We start from the raw sequence: 21,252 nt of genomic DNA, 5'->3' as shown, positions 1-21,252 counted from the left end.
CGCGCAACGTGTGTACTTATGAGCAGAGTTTGAAACATGTATTTTTTTCTCTCTCCTTGATTTCTCGGAATGTGAAAGCCATTTGTAAGTATTCTTAATTTCTGACAATACAGTTATTTGCATTAGTTCAATAAAAATCTGTTTTTTTTTTCATAGGACATGATGATGGCACTGGTTATTTTACCAAGGCTTTGGCTGGAACAGCATTTCCAGAGGTGTCCAGACTGCATTAAGGAATTATAAGGCCAATAAAAAAAGCCCTTTAGAAAACTGGCCAGATACCCATCAGTAGCATTTCCTTATCTGTGGTAAGTAACGAAGGTCGCTCGCTGACAGGTTCAGGAATCGAAATGTGCTTGCCGACCTCAAGGGAAGAGGGATTTACCCAATGCATACAGGTATCTAATGGCACAGATGAAACCTGGGCTCTGAAAGGCTTTCAAAAAGTCCAGCCTGAGATTCCTTATAAAAGGTTCCAGCAAAGCCAATTTTAAAGGAAAGAAGAGCCTAGATGGCTAATAATTAATTATTCTTACTGCACTTTATGCAAATAATCAGACCCTGTTGGTCTGATTGAAGGTACAGTTTATTTTGGCAAATAAGTTACTTCTACTATAATTTGCCTTAAGTAAATAGAGAAATTGGAGAGAGAAAAATAGTTTAAAAAGAGGCTGTGGTCCACCTGTATTTAGATCCCAGGTTTGTCTGTACTCATAAAACGAGATGTAACTGTTTTACTAAATTGATCTATTAAATGGGACTAAGAGACTGGCCAAAGAGTATAGAATTATGTATAGTAGTTATATTTACTCTGAAGTCTTAAGACCCAACAAAGGTTGCCTGTTGACTACACTGAAAAACTTGTGCAGTATTAAATGTTATCTAAAATTTCCCAGTAAATGATGTAACTGTAAACACTGCATTCTACTCTGCTGAATCTGCTGCCAGCAGAAGCCAAGTGGCCCACTTGTCCGAACTTAAAAGAGGCCTTTTTCAGTATAAGGCTGGCTCTGAGAAGCCAGAAGCTGTTTGCTTTCCAGTGGAAGAGACCAGACATGGAAATAGTACACATAGATCAGGTTGCCACAGGGGTTAAACACCCACGATTTTTGAAGAAGCGCTGACTCGTGACCTCCAGAAATTCCTGGCTGAAGATGAGAATGTGTGCTGTTCCAATATGTCGATGACCTCCTTTCAGGACACCCTACCCAGAAGGGCTGCGGCCGAGGCATGGACTGTCTTTTATGACATCTAGAGGTATGTGGCTATAAAGTGTCTAAGCGGAAGGCCCAGGTCTGCCAGCAGCAAGTACGTTATCTAGGATTTACTATTCAGCAAGGGAAAAGAATCTAGGCATGGAACGGAGGCAGGTCATTAATTGCCTCCCCACTTCCAAGAGCCGAAAGCAGGTTCAGGAATTCTTAGGGCCAGTCGGCTTCTGTCGTCTTTAGATCCCCAACTTTGCCATTTTAGCTAAGCCTTTATAAGAGGCAACTAAAAGAGAGGAGGGAGAGCCCTTGGAGTGGGAAGGAGAACAGGAACATGCCTTCTCCCACCTAAAGGTAAGGCTGATGGCTATACTTGCATTGAGACTGCTAGACTTGGCCAAGCCCTTTACTCTGTATATCTCAGAGAGAGATAAAATAGCTGTGAGTGTGTTAACCCCACTGGTTGAGTCCTGGCCAAGGCCTGTAACTTAACCTCTCTAAGCAGTTGAATGGAGTGGTAAAAAGATAGCCACCCTGCTTACTGGCTCTAGCCGCTACTGCTCTCCTTGTGCAAGAAGCTGATAAGCTGACTCTGGGCAGGATCTCAGAGTGAAAGTACCGTACTCTGTGGTCAATTTAATGGACACTAAGAGACATTTTTGGCTCTCTAATGCAACACTCTGAACCAAGCCATGCTCCTTCCAGTCAGTGGAAGAGAGACTAAGCATGACTGTATGAAAGTTATAGATAATGTGTACTCTAGCAGACCTGACTTGCGTGACCAGCCCTGGACAGATGCAGACTGGGACTTGTATGTAGATGGAAGCAGGTTCATGATGGCGCAAGGTGAGCGGCAGGCTGGGTATGCAGTGATCACCTTAACAGAGACTGTAGAGGCTAAGCCCCTACCCCAAGGAACATTGGCTCAGAAGGCTGAGTTAATTGCCTTGACTGAAGCCTTAAAACTAAGTCAAAGGAAAAATTTGAATACTTTTCTAACTCTCCAAGTAGGCAGGGCATTGTACAAGGAGAAGGGACTATTAAATTCTGGAAAAAAGGACATTAAGTATCAGTAGGAGATACTTCAGTTACTAAAGGCCGTATAGAAACTCTGGAAAATAGCAGTGATGCACTGTTGTGGACATCAAGGAAATGCTTCCACCATCACTAAAGAAAACACTAGGGTTGGGTTGGTACTGAGGCAAAAAGGGCTGCATCCCAACCATACCAGGTGTTGCGAGTGGCTCCCCTCATCCCATGAGTTCCGGAGCTCACCCCTATCTACTCCCAGGAGAAAAAAGAATAGTTGGCAGTGGAAGGGAGCCAGGAAGCAGAGAGAAAATGGATAAAGATGCCAGATGCACGAGTAGCAGTCCCCCAGATTCTAGGAGCCACTGTAGTGACAGGAGTGTTAAATGAAGTTGCTGGGCCAGTACTTCTACATCTCCCACCTGGCAGCCCTGGCCAAAACTGTCTGTCTACAGTGTGTCACCTGCAGCCAGTTCAACATGTGCCAAGGACCAACGGTACCCCCAGGAATCCAGTCGTATACAGCAATGCCCTTCGAGAACTTCCAGATCAAGGGACCAAGTTTCGGTCTGGAATCAGAACCTGGTCCCCCTCAAATCAAGGTAGAAAGACCTTACACCATCATCCTGACCACACACACAGCAGTGAGAATGAAAAAAATCTTCACCTGGAGTCATCACAGCTAGCTGAATAAAGCTTCACTGCCCCTTGAAAAGTAAAGGTAACTTTTAAGACATCCAACATGCCCTGCTCCAGCCACATATTGGGAGTTGGCTGGTCAACGCACAGCTGAAGGCTGAGGAAACTCCTCGAGGAACTTGCCTTAATTAAACTTTAGACTTTGAAAAAAAAAGGGGTGGGGTGGGGTTGTGCACTGCTCTAAGTAGAAAATGCTGTTTTTACACTGATCACTTGGAAATAATGAAAAAATCAATGGCCCTTGTGCGGGAGAGCTTGCGCAAGCGTAAATTAGAAAGAAAAAATAATCAGAGCTGGTATAAGTCTTTCTTGGCTAACAACTCTGATATCAGCCCTGGCTGGTCCCCTAGTGTTATTACTCCTACTCCTAACTGTGGGCCCTTACATTATCAATAGGCTCATCACTTTTGTAGAGGACCGTGTAAGAGCCATACAACTGCTAGTTTTAAGAGGCCAGTATCGGCCCCTTTCAGACAGAAAGCTAGAAATGACACACACAGTACCGGACCCATGATTGGGCCCTTGAATTTACAAGTAGAGGGGGGAATAAAAGAACTAGACCAGCGCCATCTTAAGAGTTAAGTTTTGCTTTCCCTGCCATTTCACTCAGTACAAGCCCAGGCAATTCCCCGAATCATGAGACAACCGCCCACTAATCAGGGACCCCCACCTAACCAATCCAGAAGCGCCCCCTTTGTTTCAAGCTGTGCATGCCCACCTGCTGCACAGGACCATAAGAACCCCCTGCTCCAGAGCTCAGGGCTCCTGGCTCGGATCTGTTGCAGCGGAGTCCCTGGGAGCCCAAGTTCGAACTTACAATATAAGGCCCTTTTGCTTTTGCATCGGACTCGGCTCCCTGGTGGTCTCTGTGGGGGATTTCAAGATCTGGACACAACACTCTAAGGCTTCCTTTTTGTGACCAGTAACTTTTGAGCCCTGTTCAAATTCATCACCCTGAGAAATTAACCTGAAGTAGAAGAATAGGGGCTTCAGAATCACCTGGGGCAGCACGTCAGAAACAAGGCTAGGTCTCACTCCCAAACCTAGCTGAGTGGGTGGCCTCAGGACCCCGCATTTTACAGAAGCACACCACACAACTGAGAAATAGTGTCAGGCAGCCCTGAAAACTAGCCACCCCAAGAAATCAGGAACCCTCTTTCTCTCCTGTTGCCTAATGAGGTAAGATAGACAGCCCAGTCGCCATCTGCTACCTCCATTTCTAACTCTTATGCTAAACTTTATTCTTTTAATTTAATTTATTTTTAAGTTAGTTACTATCTCCATTGATTTGCTTCTCTTTCTATGTCAAACATCCAAGTGTGTAGTTGAAGTATTAAAGGATCCTGCTAAGTGATTAAGTCATGTGAGTATTGCTAATCAGAGAAGAGCTGCAATTCACCTTTGAATGGGAGTCACAGAAGATCAGGGAGGTGATATATCACATAGGTTTATAGATGTGTTTGATGACATGGTAGTTCTGTTCCCACTGGACAGAAATTTGACCCTGGAGGAGCATAGCACTTTGAACACAGATGTATAGGAAGTGTTAACAGGAGAGATGCCAATGATGACACTTCCACCAGCTGACACTGGTTTTAGGCCACAGGCTAGGAAGCTTTGTTCATAGGTCAGAAAAAGGCCTTCCCAGCATTTATTTACCTTAAAAAGAGATTCTGTCCTGGAGAACATTTAGGAGATTGAGAAAAAAATGGAATTCCATTTCATCTGATCATTCTTCGTGTTTGAAGAGATTCAGGATCTTACTGTCCCACTCTTACACCTTTAACCCTAACTGACATGGTGGTCACTATGTCCCGGGCACTGTTCTAATAGCTTTAGCTACACAAAGAGGAGGAAACTGAGACAGAGAGGCTACCTATGATAGCAAGATTGCCAAACTAGATGGTAGTGATTAGGATGTGAATCCAGGTGACCAGGCACAGAATCCATGAGGTTTAACACAAGCTACTCAGCCTTGCTTATCAAAGAGTCACTATGCAACAGAATACAATACACTTCCCATTCCTGGATGAGCAAAATCCTTAACCACAGCAGGATGATACTGTACAAATTTGTCTTTAATGGGAAGAGCTTAAGCTTTCACTCAACTAGTGAAGCATGATGCTAAATGTGATCTGTTAACTGAAACATTCTCTACAAAACGCGGAGATAAAGTTCTGTTAGGAATGACTTTAAAGAACTTCTTGTAATTAAACATTATTATTATTAGCATTGTGTCAGGAAACTTCCCCTAGGAAGTATTGATTTCTTGTAGGATGCATTTAATACTAGTCTGAACACTCCCAGTTTGAGTTATCCACCTCCACTCAGGGGCTCAGAGTTTCAGAACTTTGGAGCTGACCTGATTCCAGAAAGTGATCCAAAGTGCTGGAAATTTGTTTGCATTGAAATTGCCACACACCCATTTTTAGAGACCTTTTCACCTGGTGCTTTTCATTCAAGGACTCTTAGGAATGAGCAAATTGCTGCGCTAAAGATATAGTGCAGTCCTCAAACTGCGGCCCTCGGGCCACATAAGGCGGTGTGATTGCATTTGTTCCCGTTTTGTTTTTTTACTTCAAAATAAGATACGTGCAGTGTGCATAGGAATTTGTTCAAAGTTTTTTTTTTTTAAACTATAGTCCAGCCCTCCAACAGTCTGAGGGACAGTGAATTGGCCCCCTGTTTAAAAAGTTTGAGGACGCCTGATAGTGTATCAAAAGAATTACATATTTGCCTATGTTTAATTTTCCAATATGCTCAACTATTTAGCAGGTATTCTTTAAGCACCTACCCTGAGAAAGCAATGTGGTAGGCATTGTGAGGATACAAAGGTGACTCTTATCTCCAGAGAATGCTGCTAGGGGAAATGAGTTTCAAACTCTTGTTGCAAAACAAGACACAGTGTAGACGACAGTGCAAGAGTAATACAAGTAATACAAGACCATGGTTGTTCAGAGGAGGAGGACTTAGGTGGGAAAGGGAACCTTTGGGCAGATGATCCCATTTTAGAGTGCACTGAATGTAAGGCACAAAGAGGACACATAGAAGTGGGGACAAAGACTGAACACAGTGCTTCTTCAGAGGGCACTGGAATCTGTGGCAATAAGTCATTATAGAGAAGGGAATTTGTCTCTTGCATAATCACGTTATCTCCACACATGGCACAGACTGAATGAGAGAGGGAGGAGGATGGAGAGAAGAGAAAAGCCGGTCAGTCTGATTTCTAGGAAAAGAGGTCACAGGTGCCAGCCAACATACTAGATCACTCGGGTGACCTACTGTGTCACATAGAGTCCCAAGCTCTGCACTTCATTTAGGATGGAATATGGTCACTTCTGATGAGTGCCAAAGAAATGCATGCAAATGGTCAATAGATGACCCCTTCTGTTGTGAATTGATACTTAACCATCCTCAACTGGGTGAATAATATCAAATAATTATAAGTGTAAAATTAAACAAGATTGTTAAATGACAAAGTGATATTAAAAGCTGAATAAATTGCTGAATAATGTTCAAATAATGAGGTGTTTAAAAAGTAATGAGATAAATGATAGAAACATAAAGCAAACATAAGTTTACTTTAAGTAAATATAAGGCAAAAGGCCATGTTCTGGTAAAATGTGTCTCCCTTTGCTCTTTGTAGATGACCATAACATACTATGTCCACAGATCTGCCCTGGGAAACTGTAAAATCCAATATCCAAATCCAGTATAATTGCCCACAGGACAAGACTACACATTGCCTGTTATTCTTCACCTCCACAGCCCAAAGAACAAGCACCTGTCATTGAAAGCATTCCAGGGAATTAGAAACTCATCTTTTCTCCTTAGGACACTGCTTTCTTTCTTTTTCTTCTTTTTAATTAAAAATGGTAAACACTGGTCAGGCACAATGGCTCATGGCTGTTATCCTAGCGCTCTGGGAGCCCAAGGTGGTTGGATTTGTTGAGGTTGAGCTCAGGAGTCTGAGATCAGCCTGAGCAAGAACAAGACCCCATCTCTACCAAAAATAGAAAAAAAAAAATAGCCTGTTGTGGCAGTTGCCTGTAGTCTCCGTTACTCAGGAAGCTGAAGCAAGAGGATTTGTCAGAGCCCAAGAGTGAGGTTGCTGTGAGCCATGATGATGCCGCAGCACTCTACCCAGAACCCCAGGACAACAGGGTGAGACTCTGTCTCAAAAAAAAAAGGCAAACACTTCCTCTAAAATTGGATGTCAATCCTTACTAATAATTTTTTGCTTCTATATTTTTGCATTTCTGTTGCTTGTTTCTGTCAAATGCTTTTCCTTGGCCATGTGTCAGAAATGTGTTTTTCACCAATCTGTAAGCTGAGACAAGATCAATCCTTTGACTTTCCGCCTCCCTTAGCACCTCAGTTATCTGCACAGGTGCTTTCCTGGTCTTGCATTTCTGGTGTTAGCAAAGGGGATGAGAAGTTGGCTATGCCAGTGTGAATTTTGCGAATGGTTTACTATAAGTTAGAACACCTTTACATACGGAGTGCCACCCTGGAGAACATCAGGCACTTGTCTATTGACCAATTTAATAACCTCTGTCTTCTTCTGGGAGAGAATTGTTTGTTTGACAGCATGGACACTTTTGAGTAAAAACAGATGGCCATCTGACTGGTGTGATTTGAGAAATAATGAGATGTGAACTCACCTACAGTTATTTCCTTGCCTACCTCTTTTACTGCCTGAGATTTCATCCAATAGACTCATACCCGTGAAATAGCAAAGATCCAGGCCAATCCCCGGAAAAATTATGACACATTATGATGGTATCAGACATTACCCTTTGGCTTGACTTTAGCTTAGCCAGATCTTCTTCCCTGACAACTCTCTGAGGTGGACATTTTGGAGATGAGTTGTGATGAATGGTTATCTGAGACACTGCTATGACTACAAGTCTGGGTGGGGCATCAGAGAGGACAAGGATTGGGTGACTAGGAAAAGAGGGAGAGAGCCCATGTTGGGGGGTGCTTGTTTTCCAGGGCTGCTGCAACAAAATAGCACAAACAGGGTCAGAGTTCAAAATCAAGGACCAAATACCCTCTGAAGGTAAGCTGGAAGAATCTATTCTAGGCTTCTCGTCTACCCCCTGGTAGCGTCAGTGTTCTTTAGCCTATAGACGGCTATCTTCCTCCTGTGTCTCTTCATATCGGCTTCCACGTATGTCTCTGTATCCAAATTTCTAATTTTTATAAGGACACCAATTCTATTGCATTACAGCCTACCCTAATGATCTCATTATTTCTGTAAAGCTCCTATCTACAAACAAGATTACAATTTGAGGTCCTAGAAGTTAGGACCCTAGTATATGAATGGGAGGGGTATACAATTGGTTTTATAACAGAGGGGTTTGTGTTTTGTGTGTGTGTTGGGCAAGAGTCTGAGGGAGAATGTATTTAAAGATATCAAAGCACCAGAACACAGATCATCTAATTCGCATTATGCCTGGGGCTGGTCCTGTCCATTAAGTGACCCTGTACCGTAAGAAGCCTTGACTAGGTCAGGTGCATCTTGTGAAATTAAGGAGTTTGGTTGATCAGGAGGACCAGTTGACTATCAGAACTAAGAGGTTCAGGCAACAATAATGTTTGGAGCAAGCAGCAGGCCAGGAATCTAAGCAGATAAGGCAAGGGTAGAGAAACAAAGCTCGTAGAAGCCATGGCTAGGCAAGAGGTCAGATATCTAAAGATTTTTTTTCCCTCAACTTTCGTTACAAAAATTTGTAGACATACAGAAAATATGAAAGAATTGTACAGGGAAACCCATTTACCCAACACCGAAATTCTACAGTTAACATCCAGCTATATTTGTTTTATTACATATCTACCAATCTATCCTTTCCTTTATCTGTATTAATCATATCCTTTTATTTTCTGTACTTCTGGTACTTTGATATTTGGGGCCTGGCCTTGCTGACTCTGGAGAGACAGTCCTTCACAGAGCTAGCCAATTCCAAATGACCTCTTTAAAGTAAAAGAATTGCTTGCAAGCATGCTTTTCATATACAAACTACCCAAGCCAGAGCCTCCTCTATGGAGCTGTCATCATCAGGGCCCCCACTGTCCCCCAGTCCTAATCTCCCCACCAGGCAGCTAGAGAGAACCTTCACATCCAAGAGCCCACTATGGTTTTAATTTTCAATTCCATAATGACTAATGGTGTTGAGCATTTAAAATTTTTTTTTTGATGTTGAACATTTTTAATGTACAATTATTTTTCATTTGAATATCTTTGTGAAATCTTTTGTCCATTTTTTAATTGGGTTGTTTGCCTTATTGAGCTATAAGAGTTCTCTGTATATCTTAGATACAAGTCCTTTATCAGATGTATGTTTTGCAAATATTGCTCCTAGTTGAGAAGCACTTCTTAAGTATGATATATTTTGTTTCAAGGGAAACAAACAGTCTCAAATCCAAGCAGTAAGTGACTCAGGTCAAACATCAATAATATAAGAGTACTGAATTATGAACCTCATTCTATGTCAGAAATTCTAACCTGCCATGGTTCTTTTATTTATTGTTCTACTTAGGGGAGAATAAATAAAATAATATTTTCAGGGCATATGTATGTTATAGCCACTGTGCATTATTTGGGGGTGAATATGTCTGGGAAAAATATAATAAGTTATATGGAGAGGAAGGTGATGCCAATTCTAGTCACCAGCAAGTAGTAGAACACCTTTTTATGATATTTGCATGGGGCATTGAGGGAGCAAGGGGAAAGAGAAAGAGGGTTAGGAAGAAACTTAATAGGAACTTAGGGCAAATGGGTGTGGTAATTACATGGAGAAAGTTAGCCTTCAGAGAGCTACTCCAAACAGCAAGTAGCAAATTCAGACTCACCCTGGGAAGACATTGGTTATCCAAAGAGAGGTTAAGTTCAAGGTTGGTGGGATGGCAAGATGGGGATGCATATTCGGAAGTCTAGAGCTGAGGGGGTAGACATTTCAAGTAAGATAAGTTATTTCTAAGAAATATGTGAGAAAACAGAGCAGAAAAGAAGAGAAAGAATGCCAAGCCTCAAGGGACTATAACACTATTACAAATGAGAAATAGAAGATAAATTAGTAAGAAAGTCAGAGAAGGAAAGGGCTCCGCTTCAGGTACCTGTGACTTCTGGAAAGTCAGAGAAACCCTGACAGAGAAGTAGCTCACCCTTTGCACAGGGGTGTTAGGGTAGGTGGAAAGACTGTTTTTCAATGCTCACAGACCAGCATGATTATTTCCAAACCCCACTGATTTGTGGCAGGATTCTTAATGCAAATTCATTAATTTTTTTTTTTTTAATTTTAGGAGAAGGGTAGCAGCAAGCTAACTAGTTGCCTATTAGGAAAATCTAGAATGGGGCCAGGGTCTGGAGCAGGAACTAAAAGGCAGGTTGAGACAAAGGAAAAAAACTCATCAAAGTTACCAGACAACCTAGTTTTCTATTTTGCTATCAAGGAAGGATGGGTCATTACTATGTGACTTGTATTCATTTATTATTTCTATGTTTGATTCTTCCTCAGAAATGTTTCAATAGAGGACTCAGTGAGTTTACACAGACAGGGCCTTAGTCAGTATCCTACTCAGCAGCGTCTTAGGGCTGACTTTGTACACATGGAAGTCAGCCAGATGTCCTGGGTAGATCATTAAACTGGGATTCTTTTCCTGGCACACTGGTAACTTAGTGTGTGACCTTGGCCTAAGGCAGGCCATCAACCTGTCAAGAGGAATGACCCCACGGTAAGGCTTAAAGGAAGAAGCCTTTAAGGAAGTTTCTTTTAAAAGGAGACAAAATAATCTCTCTGGTTTCCACATGCTTAATGAGACTGTTTACAAGAATTATACAGATAACATCTATGGAGGACTTTGAGCTCCTTCAACAACAATGTTGTATAATTATAACCCAAGAAATTCTGGTAGACAAGCACCATGATATTGTATGTCAGTCTTTTTATCTCTATTTAGTTTCTTTTTTTTTTTTTCTTAACTTGGCTTGTTTCCAGAGGTATGCACAGATATAGATAGCAAAAGCTCAGTACTGAGTCTTTGGCTCAATCCTATCCTTCAAAACAAGGGTGTGGAATAGATTTTCATCAATGTTCAAGGACCTGAACTGTAGGCTTCTGTCATAACGAGTTTGGGTGAGTCGTGGGTAATAAACAGTCTATGAGAGTTTTATATATAATTTGTATGATTAATAGGATGTGTCCTTCAGTGAAATAATCATCAGCCAGTATTACTTCAAGGGTTATTCCCATGTTGCTTCGATTTCTATATGGTTTATATAATTATAAAGGCTTCACATTTTCATAAGGCATTGTATGATGTGATTTGGGTTCTAATAACTTATGCTTGACACCATATTTAATTCAGGGAATGTGATCAAAGTGCTAAAATGAGGATGTTCACAAACTTTAAAGGAGAGTATATCATTTACATTGTATGTGTGTGGGTCTGCGCTTGCGTGTATTTCCTCTAAGTTTTATACATGACGTAGTTATATAAAAGGCACTTCTAAATTAGGAAAGGATGAAAATGGGCTGAATATTTCAAACAAAGCTCAGTGTGAAATCAGTAGTATGTTCAATAGAGGTGACAAGACACAGAGTTGTGGAGGAGAACAGAGAACAGGAAAATCAGGAAGCAGTAAAAATAATGACTGAGGTCAGGTGCTAACAATGAAATCAAGAGACTCAAATCTGATGGAAAAAACCAAGGGGAGCTATAAAAAGGTCATTTGAAACTGGAAATGATGCGAGAGGAGAGGATAATTTTAGTATACTTAAAGGAGGTAGCAGCTATGAGTGTGAAGAGAGAGGATTAATTTTAAATGTGTCCTAGAAGGAGGAGGAATTTTTTTTGAGGAAGGAGGAATGATGAGGCAAACCTGATTGAGTTTTGTCTGGTTATTTCAAGCAAGACTCCACTTGGAGTATTATGTCCGTTTTTGAACACCGCACTTTCACAGTATTGATCAACCAGGTCATTCAAGACACCTGGGTAGAGAAATGTGACAATGGTGCCTCCACAGACAGAGTCAGGGCCAAGTGACAGCTATCCTCAGATATCTGTAGGTTTGCCATAAGGAGGAAAGTTCATATCTGGCTCTATATCATTCAAAAGAAAGAAACAGACCCAAGGAAATTGAGAAAGAAGTAGATTTTGCTCAATATAATATTTTAATAAGACGAGTCCCTATAACACAAGGGGCTATGGTAACATCTCTTATCTTGGCAAGGATTCATGCAGAGAATATTCAATAAGCCACCTAACAAATGGAAGGGTTTCTTTTATAAGCTTCTTCTGACTGGAAGAGTGTGTGGTTTGTGGACAGCAACCTCAGGTCCTCACACCCATGGCGCTGCCTTCTGATCTTTATTTGGGGCTGCTTTCCCCGCACCGCACCTGCCAGGAGGGAAAGAAGCCAGCCATGCTTCTCATCATCACCCTTTTGTCACAATAAATTGGCTAGTGCCAAGTATTTGCTGTCATCTATGGCTTTTTACTTCTCGTGACTCACTGATTCTGGGCCCTTCAAGAAAAAGTTTCCAAAGGCCTTTTCTTTGTTAAATATAACAGGATATGAATCAGGGTCCAAGCAGAAACTGGGTGAGTATTCAAACTAGAGAATTTAAGGGGAATTTAATAAAGGAACTGCTTACAACAGAGAGGACAGTGGTTTAAGAAAACCAACAAGGGATGGTTCACATACAGTCCCCCAGGCTTATGCTGGGGTCACTTATATATATTACTACCGCTAGGACTAGAGCTCAAAGGGCTGGATTTCTAGACCCTAGAGAGGGTAGCTGTGTGGCGGTGAATATCCAGGACAAGAGATTTCAGCAATGCAAGAGAGCACAGGGAAGAAATACCCTACCTCATTCTCCTGCTGGGGCCTCTCAGGGGCTAACCCCAACCTGAGCACAAGGGAGCCAGCTGACAGCTATGTGGGTCAGCCTCCTGGCCACAGAGCAGGGCAAAGCTGAGGACAGAGATCATCCGGGGGCACAGGAACTAATGGAAGAAACCACAGAAAGCAAATTCCTCCCTAACGTACAGATGGTGCTGAGGCAGTATCTGTACAGCTAGGAATGCCGCAACATTCTTTGGAAGAGCTGAGACCCGGGGCTCTGGTAGCCGCCCTGAGGCCATGTCTGCCAGACTCACTGCAATCCAAAGAGTTTTTTCCTGATGGTCAGTGTTTCATCCCCTCACCTTCAAAGAAAGACTGCCTAGTGAATTTGCAGAAAGGAGGACAGTAGAAGTCCTTCATCTTAATGGGGAAGTAGAGTTTCCCCATCTCGCCGCGGAGGAGAAGAATTGAGTACAGCTGAGAAATACCTAAACAGAAGGGCAAATTTACTGTGAAATAATTGAAGTTTAAGCTCCCATCCCTTACTGGCTTGGGCCTCTGTGAGCAGTGAGAGTCACTTGCTTGGGGTTGAAGAATGTTCTAAGTAGGAAGGAATGTCAGATCGCACTTCTATGTAAGCGTTTCTGGTAAATTACTGAGAGATGTCAGAAGAAAGAGATGTCTGCCTGGACTTCCAAGGCTCTGGTAACTTTTTGTGAATCCTTTTCTTTTCCTTAATATTCTTTCTTGTACCTAACTTTATTCATAAGTTTATATTCTTTTTCCTTTACAAGGATCATCCAAATATGTAAGTTTTAGCCTATACAAAACCCAGATTCACCCTACCTACATGGAATTTTAATCATACTCAACTAGGTCAGCATTCAGTTTAAAGCACGGGGCTGTGGAGAGTGTTTACATGTGAGAGAGAAGGACCATGCATGCAGGTGGGACTAATGGGAGGGACTGAACTTGCCCCTGGGCTGCCTTCTATTTCTCTCCTTCATGCTCATGTTCCTTGGACATATGCTATACTTAGATGCATCCACTTTTTTGCCACATGTAAGACTTTGACTCTCTTTAATCAACTGTGTTTTCCTTCCCTGGTGCCTCTCCTCTCCCTAGAATCTGCCACTCTCTGCTAGGATAGTACTGGCAACTCCATGAAAAATTCAAGGGACGGTTTCTAGTATTGTCTTTGCAACCTTTGTCTTGATGCCACCAGTCAACTATTCAGTTGTGATTACCGTGATTTCCTTAAAATGTTGCCATTGAACCTGCCTTCTATAGAATCATTTGCTTTGCAGATTCTATTTTACCATTTCCCATGTGTACTGGAATTCCATATTCATTTCCCTAGGAGCCAGTGCCCTCCCATTGGATTAGGTCCTGCCCATACTGAGACTACACCTATTTCCCTTCAATCTTTCCCCCTTGGTCTGTTTTCCTGTGGTCAACTTCCCTTTTGCTGCTTTTTTCTCCTTTCAGCTCCCTTTAACTCATCTTTCTCTTTCAGATCTTCTTTCATCAGAAGTATTGAAACAAGCTCCCGGTGGGACTTCCTGCTCCAGATCTAACCTTCCATTGCTGCTCAGAGCAATTGTAGCATGGGCATCTCAAGCCACCCATGTGACACACCACTGTCCTCCTGAAGACCTCCTGTGGCATCCCATAGTGCCAGGAAGCATCAAGGTCATGTCACTTCCTCATTTAGGATTCGCTTGCTTAAATCTTTGTCCAGTTCTGCCCCCACTTACTGTGAAGCTGTAGGACACATCTGTGGGCACTCTTTCATCCCGTTACCATGTGCTGGATGTGTGTTGTCCCTTTACCTCATTTAACTTAGAGCAATGATAGAAAGTGGTTGTGGAGTTGTGGAGTTGGTACCAGGAAGCAGCTGCCCAGCCAGGCACCTCTTTGCATTTCACATAGAGAAGCCAACAATGAATTGTGGCCTTTGCAAGGCAAACAGGAGTGATTTATGGGTCACTTGGGGCTTCATTCTTTTTTCCCTCTTCCAGCAGCTAGGTGTTGACTCCGTGTATTGAAAATGACTGGGCTTTGCCCTGTCCCAGTCTGGCACTGACCAGGAACCCCCATATGGGGCTATTCCAGGGACACAGAAAAAAATATAACATAAAATGTATATTACACAGATATGGGAGTTTCTGTCTTACAGTAACCACTCTTACCTTAAATGATATGGTGGCTTAAATCACCTGGGTGGCAACGAAATGGCAAGAAGTGATGATACAAGATGTATTTCAGAAGCATTTGCCAAAAAGTTAGCAAGAGATGTAGATGGATTGGATATTGGATATGATAAGTGAGAGAAAACATGGTTTCCGGCCTACACTCACGGAAACACAAAGATGCCATTTTCTGAGAGGGGGACTGGACTACCTGAAATCCTCTCTGGCTTGTAGGTCTCCCAGGCTGCAGTTTTCCCTAAAGAATCTTCTAGCTGCAGTCCTCAGACCACATTAGTCATCACCTGTGGTCGCCTTCTTACCCTGTAGACCTCACGCACTTCGCATGTTGATGCTCAAAGATAAGCTCGTCCTGTGCTCTCTCAACCCAAACAACTGGCAGCTCGACCAAGGGAAAATTCCAAACATGTCAAATAGCAACCTTAACCTCGCCTGTGTTTAAGTTACTTTTCTCGTTCTTGCTAGGCCAGAGGACAGACAGAGAAAACTTGTTTTTCATGCCTGTGATTAGGAAGTGTAGGAGAAGGTGCTAATCATGAAGTTTCTGTTAGTTCTGGGCTGGCCTTGTTTGGTGTGTGGTTGCAACACACTTATGACCCTAACAGCGCTGCTGGAATTTGTGTTTATTGCTTCCTTTCCTCTCTGTGTCCTCTGAATGTGGGTCCGCTGAGTGTCCTAATGTTTCCAGGGCAGAGGTCTGTTTACCTCGGTCTGCACTGTACTTCACTTACCCTGGTGCCCCTTGTCACGCTGGGCAATTAGGGCCTTTTGGAAGTGAATGTTCCTGTGAAAGAGGGACAGGGAAAAGGAAGTAAGAGGTGATATCCATGGGAGATGTGAGTGGATGCTAAAGAGAAATAATAGAAAAAGTAAACCGAGCATTTATTTTTCAATTAACTGGAGTCAGAATATGTAACAGGGCCTTCCTTTAAGACCCTCATGCTATTGTCCTAGAAGCCCTAGAGCAGTGGTTTCCATGAAGCCATGGCACACAGTGAGGATCTTAGGTGTGCTGTGAAAAATTTCAAAGACCATTAATTAAATTATCTTAGAAAGAAGTTCAAAGCACAGTAAGCATATTCTTTTTTTAACTTTTTTTTAATTAACATAATTTAAGTTTGCTACATTTTAACTACAGGTTCAAGCGTGTCATGAAATACAAAGGTTGAAAAACACTGCTCTAGAGAGAAGTATTAGAATGGGCCCTAACAATCCAATCAGGAGACATGATGCAAAGGGAACAATGAATCAATACATTCTCTGATAGGATGAGACCTGCTGTGGGAGTTTGGAGATGAAGCCGGGCTTTGAAACTGGAGTCGTCAGATGGTGCTTCTTGCCATGGGTCCTGGGAGGGATAACTATTTCTCTTGGAACATTGTCTTGGGAGAATCCTTATATCTACTTTAAGCTGGTTACAAAAAAGAACCCCCAGGAAGGTTAGATACCTGGAGCTGCATCCAAGAGACAGGGTTCACATGTAAATCGGCACTATGGGTAAGGACAGTCCTGCGGGATTTTTTCCTTCGCTGCCACCTGAACTGCCATTATTAGTAGATGAGTCCTCTGTGCCCACCACTGCTGTCTGTAAGGACACACAGGTGGAGCTAGACCCACTCCCCAACTGTGAGATAATTTGTCTCTTCCATTTTTTGACTCTTCGGTGTGAGAGGAGAGGAGGGCTGAGGATGCAGAGAGAAGGTACAGAAGGGGAGGTTCATTATCGACCCCTTGGGAATCTATGCCTGCTGGTCTGCTACTCCCTTCCCTCCCACTCACAGCTCCCCTTTTCCCTCCACACACACTCCGTAATTCTCCGCATATCCCCAGCTCAGTCACTGGGAGTTGGATGTGAGTGGCTCCTACACCCAGCTGAACAGTAGTGATGACTCTGGAAAGACTTTTGTTCATTCATCCATTCAAGGGGAGGAAGAAGATGAAGAACACCCAAGCCTTGTCCTCCAGCAGCTCAACCAGGGAAAACCATAATATGAGTGAATGTGGTAACAGGCCTGTGAGAACAAAGTACACTGGAAACAAGAGGAGACCAATTAGTTCTGCGGGGGTGGGGTGTGTCTGTGTTTGTTTTTCTGTGTGTTGTGACATAAAACATGTTCCACAGAGGATATATCATAGGACTGTTGAAAGATGAGTAAAACTGCATCAAGAAGAGAAGGGAAAAGGCAAGAGATAGCATGCGAACAGCGTTGTATTCTATTTAAATCTAGAAATTCTATCCTTAGGATGTTCTTGGCTTCATAGCACAGGATGAATCATTATATTATGTCATCATAACATAATATAATGATTTACCAGTATTGGCAATGGCCCAGATTTTATTCACGGAATCTTTCATTGATGTCATTAGTGATATGAACTGGAAACTTGAGTGTATTCTGCCATGAAGTTATTTGCCATATAAGACAGGGCTTGTACTCTGTTTTCTCTGCCTTAGTGTTGTTTTTGGCTTATAATTTGACATGTATTATATATTAAGTCTAATATAGTTGGTACAGGTGAAAAGTTGGAAAAAATTGATGGCAAATAATCTACACAAAATTCAGATAAAGCCATTTGAATCTCCACTAGATGGCATTGGAAGAATATGGCATAACACTTAATTCTCACTCTGGGCTGAATAAAGACTTTCTATTCCTATGCTTGCTTGACTCTGAGTATTTTGTCCTAAAAGTAAATACTTTATAGCATCTCTGTAATCGTATTTCTTCTTTAACAATGATTTATTTTAAAGTAGATAGCAATTTCATATGGTTTAAAATTCATAGTAAACAGGAGAATATGGTGAAAGTTTCTCAAACTTTTTTAAACAGATTAAAACCATTCTTTTTTAAAATCAAATTATTTCTTTTACTCATTCCTAAATTTGCAAAGGTGGCATTTTTCAAAATGTGTTCCTGGGATCCCTGAGTCAAGGTTTATCTGTGTGGTGTCACTCTCACAGTTTCCTGACTCGGGAAAGAAAATAAACGTCACTAATTCTGTATTATTGTGACCCTGGAAGAAAAGACACTTCCATCTGTTACCTGTAGTTTTTGCAGAGCAATAAAAAGTGAAGCAATTTGTATTTTATTGCTTAGGAGGAAGAGGAAACTATCATGTGACCTGGGTAAATCCACATTACTTTAAGATCATTTATACTTAGTAAGATCTAAATATTAACAAATATTAGATATTACTAATATCATTCCCTAACACTTGGTCACTAATAACAGAACCTGTCTAATCCCCAAATAATTATTCAAGACACTGAATCCTAATTATTTTTCTCTTCACCTGAACCTTGCTCTGGGGTAGCTCTATTTTAAGAATATCAGTAGAGTGTGATATTTGATAAGCTGCCATAAGTGAATGCTGGAGAGCCAGAGTTATATTCTGAAAATGCAGCTAGCTGTTTCTAGGCACTTCCAGGGCTCAAACTCCTTAAACCTCCTACTCCTTAGTTACCTGGAGTAAAGCTAGGGAAGACAGGCACTCAATGCTTGGAATGACAGCTTGGTCATGACTACAGGGCCAAGTAAATATACTTCCGAATTAAATCCCAATCTTTTGACTTCTCTGGTATCGTGGTAACACAAGGATTTTGATCAACGTGTGTTTATTGAATGCCTTCTTCGCACAATGCTCTGTGCTGGACCCCGGGCTAACTTAAACAATCTGACTCCATTAATGCTGGGCAGCAGGTGAGGAGGCAGGAAGAGTTCACCTTCATAATGGCCTAATTCTAAAGCAAGGCCTGATAAACTACTGCCGTTTGCAACACTAGAACCCAAAGGGTGCACCTACCTTGAACCACAATGTTCCCTGGTAATTATAACTGATACTCAGGGAAAAGTCCCCACTCTATTCCAATAATCACAGAAAGCTGGAACAGAAAAACCTATTCCAGCTGGATCTCTGAATGCATTGTTTTTCTACATCGTGTAACCCTGGGATGCCTTTTATCAGAATCTCCTGGCATACTTGTTTTAGTGCAGACTTTTGGGCCTTCTTGTAGATCATTGTGTCACATCTATGGATTGCTTGACCAGGGGTCCATAGCAGAAAACATGAGTGAACCTCCCAGGCATGTATGAGGCTGCAATGGATACTCCACAAATCACAAGGGTGACGTTGGGTGCCTCAAAATTTGAGTCCCTAAGTACAGCTGGGGTCCAGCAGAGACATCACAGTTTGAGCCCTGACTACAGTGTGATCTTACTTCCTGCTGCTGATGTTAGGTAAGAACCAGTTTATAAGTGTCTTTTCCCACACAGTGGGGATTAATTGACTGTAAAATTTAAAATTTTATTTGTAGGAAATTTATAGGAAATACAGGAAGCTTCACTTCATCACCAAGGGGTGTTTTGTTTTGTTTTGTTTTGAGACAGAGCCTCACTCTGTTGCCCAGGCTAGAGGGCTGTGGCATTATCTTAGCTCATAGCAACCTCGGACTCCTGGGTTCATGCTAACCTCACCCTCCCAAGTACCTGGTACCACTGCGATGCCTAGCTAACTTTTCTATTTTTAGTAGAGAGAGGGTCTCACTCTTGCTCAGGCTGGTCTTGAACTCCTGAGCTTAAGCAATCCACTCACCTTGGCCTCCCAGAGTGCTAGGATTATAGGTGTGAGCCACCATGCCTGGCCCATTCCTAAATTGTAATACTTGCAAAAATTATGCAATTCTTCCAGTGTGTAGGCTTCCTAATTCACTGAAGTATACAGCTCTCAGAAGTGAAAAAGCAGAAAAGCACTAACATAGAGTCCTTGCATGTCTTGGTAAATGTTATTTCTTAGAAGCAGAATTAACTTTGGGCAATTTGTGTAGAAAGATGGTTGGAAAGTAATAATCTTTTCTGTTTGTTAGCTGGTGTATATCAATATGCACACATATATATACATGTGTATGTGTGCATGTGTAAAGGACATACACAGGTTTACTATTATGCTGGGAATTTAAATGTCTTAATTCTCAGGAGACTTCTGCTGAGTGGTAACTATTATGATACCCCAATATATAGAGTAGGGCAAGACTGAGTAACTTGCCCATGGTCAAACACAAGAAAGGCCACAAGGCAAAGGAAAATCTTGAATCCTCCAACGCTCACAATGTTTCTATCATATCATGCTTATAAAGAAACATAGAAAGAAATTTTCATAGTAAAAGATATTAAATGATAAACTTCCTTGACTTTTTTTCCCTTGCAATATCAGAAACATCCAGCAGGCTGTACCCCTGAATCAGTTTCCTAATTGAAAGACCAAACCATTAAACAATGATTATTCTTAGTGCTTCAGTTTTGTTTTGTTTGATATATTATTTTGAAATCTAATTGAAACCTATAACAATAATTTACAAACTTTGATATGTCAAAACAGTGTTTTTAAATGTATTGGTTTTAGGTCTTTCACTGAATTTTTTAATTACTGCCTTATTAAAACTGTTTGTGAAAACCATTGATGCTTCCACAGCTAGAGGCAGAGGTTTGTATTAATTCTGTCATTGTAAAATCCATGTTTTTTTTTTTATTTCAGGCTGCTGCATAGACTTAGCCTGAGTTGCAGATGTGTGATCAATTTATTATGCTGTCTCCAAATGTGGCCAAGGCACAATTTGTTAAGAATTCCTTAAGACGACTGTTCTCAAAGTATAGTTTCCAACCAGCATCATTACCATCACCAGGAATCTTGTTAGGTAAATTCCCAGACCTACTGAATCAGGAACTCTGGGAATGGGGTCCAGCAATCTGTCGCAGCAATACCTCAGGGTGATCCTTATGCACACCGATATTGACAGCCACTGACCTAGGATACTTATTCAAAGTATAGATTTCTATTCCCATGCAGATCAAATCAGAATTTCTGAGGCCTAGGAAACTATTTTTACAAATATCACAATGATTCTTAGGCTTAGGAGTTTGAGAACCACCACACTGGTCCATGTGCTGAGGAAACAAGGAAAAATCCTTCTCTAAACATTTCTCTTCCTTTCTTGATCAAAAGTCAATTAATTTTTTTTTTGTTGTTGTTGTAGAGACAGAGTCTCACTTTATGGCCCTCGGTAGAGTGCTGTGGCCTCACACAGCTTACAGCAACCTCCAACTCCTGGGCTTAAGCGATTCTCTTGCCTCAGCCTCCGGAGTAGCTGGACCACAGGCGCCCGCCACAACGCCCGGCTATTTTTTGGTTGCACTTTGGCCGGGGCTGGGTTTGAACCCGCCACCACTCGGTATATGGGGCCGGCGCCCTACCGACTGAG

At 41.8% G+C, this 21,252-nt stretch overlaps 1 long non-coding RNA gene across 1 annotated transcript in view; it reads left to right on the top strand.

The window, feature by feature from the left end:
- The first annotated feature begins 156 nt into the window (after positions 1-156).
- Positions 157-21,252, top strand: part of LOC128590133 (uncharacterized) — a 34,122-nt gene continuing 13,026 nt past the window's right edge. Inside the window, exons 1-2 of the long non-coding RNA XR_008381226.1 lie at positions 157-308; positions 20,529-20,688. This is a non-coding gene — a long non-coding RNA (uncharacterized LOC128590133). The remainder of the gene's footprint in view (positions 309-20,528; positions 20,689-21,252) is intronic.

The sequence above is a fragment of the Nycticebus coucang genome, chromosome 7, assembly GCF_027406575.1.
Source record: "Nycticebus coucang isolate mNycCou1 chromosome 7, mNycCou1.pri, whole genome shotgun sequence".
In the NCBI taxonomy this organism is placed as follows: Eukaryota; Metazoa; Chordata; class Mammalia; order Primates; family Lorisidae; genus Nycticebus; species Nycticebus coucang.
The sequence above is the reverse complement of the archived record's forward strand: the minus strand, read 5'-3'. Positions and strand labels throughout refer to the sequence as shown.